This window comes from Coffea arabica, chromosome 3c (genome assembly GCF_036785885.1).
Source record: "Coffea arabica cultivar ET-39 chromosome 3c, Coffea Arabica ET-39 HiFi, whole genome shotgun sequence".
In the NCBI taxonomy this organism is placed as follows: Eukaryota; Viridiplantae; Streptophyta; class Magnoliopsida; order Gentianales; family Rubiaceae; genus Coffea; species Coffea arabica.
In genome coordinates, this window is record NC_092314.1 from 38,654,632 (window position 1) to 38,664,559 (window position 9,928).

The 9,928-nt window shown below is 36.5% G+C and overlaps 1 non-coding gene across 1 annotated transcript; it reads left to right on the forward strand.

Annotated features, from left to right (window-relative positions):
• Positions 1-1,915: 1,915 nt before the first annotated feature.
• On the forward strand, positions 1,916-2,021 carry LOC113736147 (small nucleolar RNA R71). Its single transcript, XR_003459637.1, has one exon. It is a non-coding gene; the product is annotated as a small nucleolar RNA R71 (small nucleolar RNA).
• The last annotated feature ends 7,907 nt before the right edge of the window (positions 2,022-9,928 follow it).

Below are 9,928 nucleotides of genomic sequence, written 5' to 3' on the forward strand. Positions count from 1 at the left end.
GTCAGAAATTAGTTAAACTCAAGGAAAACATATTTAAACTATCAAATAAAACTAAACAAACAATTAAAAGAAATTTGGTTGCTTCCCAATGAGCACCTTTCTTTAATGTCTTTGGCTAGACGTTAAATACCACTCTTCAATCTGGAAATAATTCAATTTCTCTTGTAATCGGTAGCCTTCCTCCGGAATCTAAATAGCCATTGAGTACAATCTTTTTCCTTAATTTTCTACTCATTTTTATCTCATAAATTGCTTTCAACCCCTGATGTTTATTCACAGCAACTTTGAATTTATCCCTACAAGCAAACTTAGAAAATTCTTGCACAGATGGATTAATAGCATGAATAGCAAACATAGAATGAGAGTTAACAGGATGTTTCATTGTATCAAAAATATTAAAGTGGACTATTTCTCCATCAAATTTCATGGACAAGATACCCTTATTAATATCAATTTTTGTCTGTGATGTACTTAAAAAGGGTCTACCTAGTAGCAAAGGCGAGGGGTTAGGGGAATGATCATCATCCATGTCAAGTACATAAAAGTCAGTTGGGAATACCAAATCATTAATTTTGACTTATTTTCAACCAACCCATCAGGGTATGTATTGGTTCGATCAGTTAACTGAATTATTATCCCAATTTCTTTTAATGGACCTAGGTTCAGAGAAGTATAGATAGATTTAGGCATTACATTAATCGATACCCCCAAATCCAGCATGGCCTTCCTAATCAAAGTCTTGCATATCTTACAGGGGATAGTGAATATACGTGGATCCCTACATTTCGATGGGAGTTTTCTGTGTAGAATCGCTGACATAGTCTCCCCCACGATGACCCTTTCATCTCCCCTCAGACTTCTTCGCTTGACGCACAAATCTCTCAAAAATTTTGTATACTTTGGCACTTGTTTGATTGCGTCTAGTAGGAGGATATTAATCTCTATCTTACGAAGCACCTCCAGGTTCTTCGATTTCTCCAACCTGCTAGAAAATGGAGGGGGATTAGTTTTAACGTCTATGATCGGGTCAGGAAATACCACTGGATTTTTGGTACTAGTGTTCTCTGCCTCAAGCTCTTTCTCAATCTTCTCTTCGTCCTTATCTTTTGGAGTCATGAATTCGGACCCTTAAATTTCCATCCTACTCATTAAAGTCATTGCACTTATATTTTTCAGGTTCAATTCAGGTTGAGACGGCAATTTTTCATAAACTTGGGATTCTAGGCGGTTGATTGCCACTGCCATCTGACTCATTTGATTTTGCATGGATTGCATCTGGCTCATTTGATTTCTCATACTTTGCAGGTCTGAATCTGTCTTTTGTTGATTAGCAAGTAATTGTTTCATCATCTCTTCCATGGATGGACTTGACTTCGAAGGGGGTAATGGTAGGCGAGGCTGATACTGCTATTGATGCCCTTGCTGTCTATTTGGTGCGAAATTGAGTTGCCTATTTCCTCCATAGTTGAAGTTAGGGTGATCTCTCCAACCGGGATTATACGTATTCGAGTATGTGTTATAGAACTTTCTTGGCGCGGGCACGTGACCAGTCATGTTCACCTGCTCCATACTTTCCTCTTAAATCAGTGGGCACATCTCCGTAGAATGACCCATGTCAGTGCAAATCCCACACATCTTGGCCTGAGATGCATTTCCTACAGTCAGTTGCCTAACAAACGATGTTAACTTAGTCAACTGCTGTTGGATAGAAGATGTCTCTACGTCATTCACCTTGCGTGTTAGGACATCCTCTCTCGTACCAAACTGTTGCGAATTCTCAACCATTCCTTCAATTAACTCCCATGCTTCTTGAGGGGTCTTGTTCACCAGTGCCCTTCCACTTGCAGCATCAATTATACTCATGTCTCTGAAAAATAGCCCCTCGTAAAAATATTATATGAGCAATTGCTCATTTATTTGGTGTTGGGGGCACTTGATGCACAACTTCTTGAATCGCTCCTATGAATCATAAAGCGACTCCCTGGATGCTGCTTGATACCACAGATCTCTTTTCTTAAACTTGCAGCTCGAGACGCAAGAAAATACTGTTCTAAGAATTTTTTCTTCAATTGATCCTACGTGATGATACTACCTAGTGGTAAGTAGTACAGCCAGCCTTTAGCGGAGTCCTTCAAGGGGAAGGGGAATGCCCTAATTTTTATCTACTCTTCTGTGATTTTCGGGGGTTTTATACTGTTGCATGCGACATCAAACTTTTGCAAGTGCTTGTAAGGTTCCTCACCTAGCAAACCATGAAAAGATGGCAAGAGAAGAATTAGACCAGATTTTAGTTCAAATAGAGTGTTATTATTCAAATTTGGAAAGTAATGAATAAAGACTGTTAATTTAAATCATGAGCAGCCAACTCCCTTAATATTCGTGCATTTGCCATGGTGACTCCCTCTTGGTTCGAATCACTTGAACTATCACTAAGTGAATCTGTTAGTTCAACTTCTGGATCAGAACTCAGAGATGCAGCACTGGAGTGCTCTTCTCTGAGTTGCCTGGTCTCTTTCCTTGCTCTACGTGCAGTCTTCTCCACCTCGAGATCGAAAATTAATTCACCTATACGAGAAAAATGAGGCATGCACTCGAAAAGTACCAAAAAATTAGAGCAAAAAATGAACTAAAAAAGAAACAAATAAATAGCACCAGTCCTCGGCAATGGCGCCAAAAATTGACAGGTTGTCGATGCCTGTGCAATAATAAAAATAAACATATTTACCAATTAAAATAACCAAAACCCGTTTCCAAGTACTGGAGCAGGGACTCTAGGTGTGCAATAGATTACTTAATTCACCCTATTTCCGAAGAATTTACTTGATCCGATATACCCGAATGTGATGATTTTTTCACAACTAATTATTAATTTGTAAATATGGCAAGTAGGATCGTATCCTCAAGGATTGGGGATATTCGTCTCTTTTCGATATTCAAAGTCACAGTGGGGGTGTTTTTGTGTAAACGATGACAATAAAAAAAATTCAAATAAAAATAAATAACTAACTAGAAATTAAATGACAATTCACTGAAATTAGATTAATAATAATTGAAGGTCTAACCAAGAAATAACTTTAGCAATGGTTTACCTAATTGATCATCGATGCAAATGTAATTCCCATTATTTACTGATAAATAGGTTATAACTGCCAAATAAGCGATAACAGTCAACTTCTCTTTACTGTGTCGGTGATTAAGGTACGCCCGTTAATCACTACTCTAATTGAGAAATAATTTTAGGTGCGCCTGTATTATTTAATTTTTTAATTACCTTACGTATTAGAGGAGTTCTATTCCAACCAAATAATGCACTACCGGGGTTATTTCATATTAGCTCGTGTATTTCCCGACACAAATCTAATCATGCCAGTTGCACTATTTCAGAGCAATTAAACAATTACAGATTTAACGCCCCAATTGACAATAGATTATCAAATTAACTAATTATCCGGATCCAAGACAATCAATTAATTGAACAATCATAAGCACTGTAATCAGAGAATATGCGAATACCAATAAATAAAAGAAAAAATAAAATTAAATCGACCTCACAATTTTTCGACGAACCAAACTTTCCATTGTTTTTTAACTAGAAAAGGGAACTTAGTTCATCCCGGATACGAAAAACCCACACAAAGGTGAAGCATGAATCGCGACCATTGTCTCGAAATTTGGAAAACTTCAATTCGATCGATGGAATAAAGAAAAACAAAGTTACAAAGGATGATTAGTTTTCCTATGGGTCTTGACACACGGAGGAGAAACACGAAAGACCAAAAGAAATGTCAAAAGAAAAGCTAAGTTAAAAGTAATGCTAGTTGTCTGCACCTATTCCTATTTAATTCCTACTAAGTTGCCTCCCCCTGTGCGACTGCCCAGCGAAAGAAAAGAAAAGTGAGAGTCCAACCATTTTTTTTCCTTGCTGTTTTCGACCTAATTACCAAAAAGAGCTTGCGTTTCTTTGTTTCAAAAATGCCCCTGAATGCCTTCTATTTGAATTCTTTTTTGATAACTGTCAAATTGGCATTGGTTGTGATATTTTCGTTCTACTCCCTGAAATAAATGTAAATTATAAAAAATGAGTAGAATCTAATAATTAATCCACATCAGATCAGGTAATAGGAAAAATTAATAATAAAATAAATGATAAAATCGCAATCTATCATATATTATCATGTAAATGAATCAAAATTGGATTTACGTGCAAAGAAGGCTCTCTTTATGGGTTTTAATGTTAGAGTTAAGGTATACTGTTTTTGGTGTCTAGAAGCGAAGAAAACCATTATCAGCAGGGATGTTACCTTTGATGAATCTATCATGTTGAAAAAAAGTAACACAAAATGGGACCAGTGGTACTCCGCAATAGGTGGAGTGTACGCCAAAACAGGTGGAGTTTGAGCAAAAAATGGCAAGCCCAGCAAACAGCACCATCAGTGACTCTCCCATGGCAGAAGAGGAGTCAGACGAGGAAGAGATTTCAATCCAAGAACCTCAACAGCAACACAAATCAATTGCCGTAAATAGGCCAAGACGAGAAATTCAAAAACCTGCACATTTTGCTGACATGGTGGCCTATGTACTTTCAGTTATTGATGATGTTCCATTCACCTTTTCTGAAGCAGTACAAAATACAGAAAATGGTAGATGAAAAAATACTATGAAAGAAGAGATGCAATCTCTTCAGAAGAGCAAGACGTAAAAGTTGACACAACTACCGAAAGGTAAGAAGGCAATTGGATATAAATGGATATTTGCAAAGAAAGAAAGATTTCCTGACAAAAATGATATTCGCTACAATGCAAGATTGGTGGCTAAAAGCTACGCTCAGAAGAAGGGAATTGATTATAATGAGGTATTTTTTTCAGTTGTTAAACATTCCTCTATTAGAATTTTATTAGCCTTGGTAACACAGTTGAATTTGGAGTTAGTTCAACTTGATGTGCAGGTTGCGTTCCTTCACAGTGACTTAAAAGAGGAAATCTATATATCTCAGCCAGATGGATTCAAAGTTGCTGGTAAAGAAAATTGGGTTTGTAAGCTGAGCAAATCATTATACGGATTGAAACAATCACCAAGGCAATGGTACAAACGATTTAACCAGTTCATGATGGATCAGAACTACACAAGAAGCAAATACGATCACTGTGTGTATTTGCGCAAGTTACGAGATGATTCCTACATCTACTTACTCTTGTACGTTGATGATATGCTGATAGCGTCAAAGAGCGAAGTTAAAATTGACAAAATAAAGGTTCAGTTGATTAAAGAGTTTGAGATGAAGGATTTGGGAGAAGCTAAAAAGATTCTCGGCATGGAGATAAGTAGGGATAGAATGAGAGGCAAGTTTTGTCTGATACAGAAGCAGTATTTGAACAAAGTACTACAACGTTTTGATATGAATGGAGATTCAAAACCTGTAAGTATTCCGCTTGCTCCTCATTTGAAACTTAGCAGCCTATTATCTCCAAAAATGGATGAAGAACGAGCATACATGATGAATGTCTCATATACTAATGCAGTTGGTAGATTGATGTATGCAATGGTATGTACGAGACCTGACATTTCACAGGCAGTTAGTGTAGCAAACAGGTTTATGCATGATCCAGGTAAGGGTCATTGGCAAGCTATGAAATGGATTCTACGGTATATCTAAGATACTGTAGATGTTGGATTAGTTTTTTAACAGGATAAATCACTTGGTCAATGTGTAGTTGGATATTGTGATTCTGACTATGCAGGTGATTTGGATAAGCAACATTCTACAACTGGCTACTTGTTTACGTTTGCTAAGGCACCAGTTAGTTGGAAATCTACTTTGCAGTCAATGGTGGCTTTATCTACAACGGAGGCAGAGTATATGGCGATTACTAAAGCTGTGAAGGAGGCAATTTGGCTTGAAGGCTTGCTTGAAGACTTGGGAGTTGGTCAAAAACACATTGACGTGTTTTGTGATAGTCAGAGTACTATTCACTTAGCAAAGAACCAGGTCTTGCACGCAAGAACGAAGCACATTGATGTTCGCTATCATTTCGTGCGGGAAATTCTCGAAGAAAATGAGATTTTTCTCCAGAAGATTCAGACTGCAGAGAATCCTGCAGATATGCTGACCAAGGTGGTTACAAGGTCCAAGTTTGAACATTGTTTAGACTTGGTCAATATCCTGCACATTTGAGTTGGTGCCTGAGAGCCCAAATTTGGAAGCACCGCAAGAACCGTTTGATTTTTTATTTGGGTGAGAAGATTTGTATTTTTTTGTGGGATTAGAAATTATGTCAAGGCGAAAATTTGTTGAATTTCAAAGCCAATAATTGTTGACTTTGAAATTTTTGGCCTAACTTTCTAAATGCCACATCGGTGGAATTGAGAGTTTAGGTAAGAGCTTGAGAGTTATAAATAACTCTCAAGCAAATCAACTCAAGAAGTGCCTCCAACAAAGAATTCTTTTGTAATTCTTTCTTCTTTCAAAAATTATTAAGAGCGGATCGCTTGAGCGGTACTTGGAGATTAGGCAAAATTGGCCGAACTCCGTTATCAATTTTTTGGGTACGTTCTTTCCTTATCTCTTTTATTTATTCCGCATTTATTTAATAGTTTCTTTTCTATTGTAGTATAGTATTCAAGATATTTGTCGGGTTTATTTGTAGTGTTTTATACTGTTCATTTGGGTGTATTTTTTTTTTCATGTGTACATATTATTTATATATACATGGGTCTAATGGTGATAATACACTGTGCACGTAAATTCTGTCTAAGAGACTGGGTCTTAAGTGAGACCGCTTGTGACCCCTCCAGCCTTTCCTAAAAATTTACTTGGAATGATAATTCTGTCTAAGAAGATTGTTTTAACGATCTTTCCTAAATATTACTAAATCGGTTTAAATCACTAGTTGAATTTTTGAGTGAGAAATTACCCGATTTCCCCAACAAGTTGAAAGGAAGATGTTAGAAAAAAGAGGAGAGTTGAGAGAGCAATTGGAGAAAGAATTATTATTGCATGAATGAATTCAGATACAATTTGCCCTGACTCTTCCTTCATCTAACCTTGGTATTTAAGGACTAATGCACCTATTATGGTGGCTATTCTGTAGCTAACTCTCCAATTACTGCAATTAAGTGGAACACAATCCCTAATGCACAAAATGACATTATTTCACCCATTGTCCATGACAATTTCCCTCCCTTTAAGACTGAACCTTGTCCTCAAGGTTTGAAGTCAGGAAACTAATTGGTGATGAAGGACAAATCCTCCCACCAATTTAGGCTCCAGTAAATAATGATCATCAACATCAAATTCTATGGTAGGCTTGAATGGCGCTTGCTACCTTCTTATTTAATAAGGAGACATGGAATACTGGATGTGCCTTGACTCTGGGTGGAAGCTTCAGCTTATAGGCCACCTTCCCAATCTTTTGAATCACCTCGAAAGGTCCATAAAACTTAGCAGCCATCTTCAAGAATTTTCTGAATGCAATTCAGTGCTGCTTGTAAGACTGGAGCTTCAGGTATACCATATCCCCCACTTGAAACAACTTCATCATATTTTGCGCTTTGGTCAAATTATCTTTAAGAGTCTAGAGGATTGAAAGTCTATCCTGTATCCAATTATTGGTTGCAGGAATAACTGAGTCATGAATATGACATAATGGTAAATGCAGGGGCTCATATCTATATAAAGCCTGGTAAGTGTAAGGACTCGTATATAAAGCCTGGAAAGAAGTCATTTTCAAACTGTTGTGAAAGTTGGTGTTGTACCACCATTCAGCTAATGCAATCCATTTGCTCCAATTATGTGGCCTTTCTTGTCATACAACTCAAGTATACTTTGAGACACTGATTAAGCCTTTCACTCTAACCATAACTTTGGGGATGGAAAGTTGTACTATAATTCAATTGAGTGCCCAGTAGTCTAAAGAGCTCCTTCCAGAATATACCAGTGAAGATCTTATCCCTGTATGTTACTATAGACTTTGGTAATTCAAGAAGTTTGTAGACCTGGTCCAAGAATTTCTGTGCTACAAGTTTAGTAGAAAAAGGATGCTTCAGTGGGATGAAATGTCCAAATTTAGTCAGTAGATCAATGAATACTAAGATTTTGTCAAAACCATCAGACGAGGGCAATTTCTCAATAAAATCCATTGTAATATGTGACTATGTCTGTGTAGGAATAGGCAATGGTTGCAGCAAACCTGTATAGGGGACATTTCAGTTTTATTGCGTCGGCAGACATCATATTGTCTAACAAAGGTCACCACTTCTTGCTTTAATACTGGCCAGTAAAATAGAGATTGACTTTCTATAAACACCCTAGTTGACCAGAATGTCCTACTGATGAGGCAAGTAACTATTGAATAATTTGAGTTCTGAGATTAGCAGAATTACCCACATAAATTTGTAACTAACTCTCCAATTACTGCAATTAAGTAGAATGTACACCCTAATGCACAAAACGACATCATTTCACCCATAGTCCATGACAAAGGGCTGGAATGGGTGGGGATCGGAGAGGGAGCATTGGTGTATATATACAGATTATGGACTGGAGAGTGTCCTACTCATTTTTTTTTCTTGTAATCATAGGGAACTTCAACTCTGCAAAAGGAAAAAAGAAAAGAAGAGGAGTTACGAATTCGAATTAGGGATTTCATGATCACCTATCTAATATCTCTATTAACTAAATTCGGTTTTTAGGATGTTCCTTTCCTTTCGTTTGTACTTAGTTCTAGAAACCAACATTGTTGATGTATAGTTTGATTAAAGAAAATAGAATGATATTTGCAATATTCTAATCGAGTCAAACAAAAAAAATTAGAGGAGTATATGATGACATTTGTTAGGATTCAAGCGCAGAACAAACATCTATTGAAATATCAAGTACACAAAAATTTAATGATAAACAAGTCACAAGTATGAAAGATAAACGACACATAATATTTAACGTGGTTCGACTCCACCATTGAGTCTACGTTCACGGAGAGAAATCCGTTTTTTACTATGAGAGGAAAATCCTATACAAGAATACAATTTGAATCCAAACCCAACCCTTGTATATCATCTCCCATTTTTCAAGAATTTTCTTTCACCACCCATGTATAAGATTACATGTCGCCTCTTGTGTGCGCTTATGTATATCTTTGTAGTATGTCAATCCACCTATTTATAGAGAATATTATTTAGCCAAAAATTAAATAATAAAAGGAAACCAATTCTAATTCCTAAACTTATATAGAATAGGAAATAACTTCTTAATTCTAAACAAAATAGAAAATTTCTTGACAACTACTCCAAATAACTAAAACCAGTTAGGAAACTAGTTACTTTCACACAAAACAAGAAACTTGTCTAAAAGAAATTAAGCCAATTTCCTAACAAATTTTTACCTTGGCAAAAATTTCTTTTAACAACCATTTGCCTTCAACTATCAAATAATATGGTACCGAACTACATACTCGAATCAATATAGTTCTGACATCAAATTAATTCAATCACCAAATGAACATGTGTAGTTACCCCGAATTCAACCTTCAATTGACTCGTGAGAAGGTGCCTTAATTCACCATCTCCCTTCGTATGATTTCTTCTCACCACCACTTGCAATCCAAGATCCCCTTCTGTGAACTCTAACTCTAATCATTGAGGCAATCAAGTGGTAAAATCACCATACTTTTTCTCATCCTTAGAACTATCTCGCCACATGTGATTTTCAAAACTCCACCTAAAACGAAAATCTTATAACTATCAGAGTCTTCCGGCGCATGGAAATTAGATCTCTTTGTTTTTTTGAGACATGTGTCATACCATCCAAAGAATATAGCCGAAATCTAAAAATCACCAAAATAAAGTATCAACCGTTGGAAGTGTGAGAAAGTCTCTACCAATTTACATTCAAAATCAATATTGGACTACACTTTTTCCTTGACCCTTGAATCAC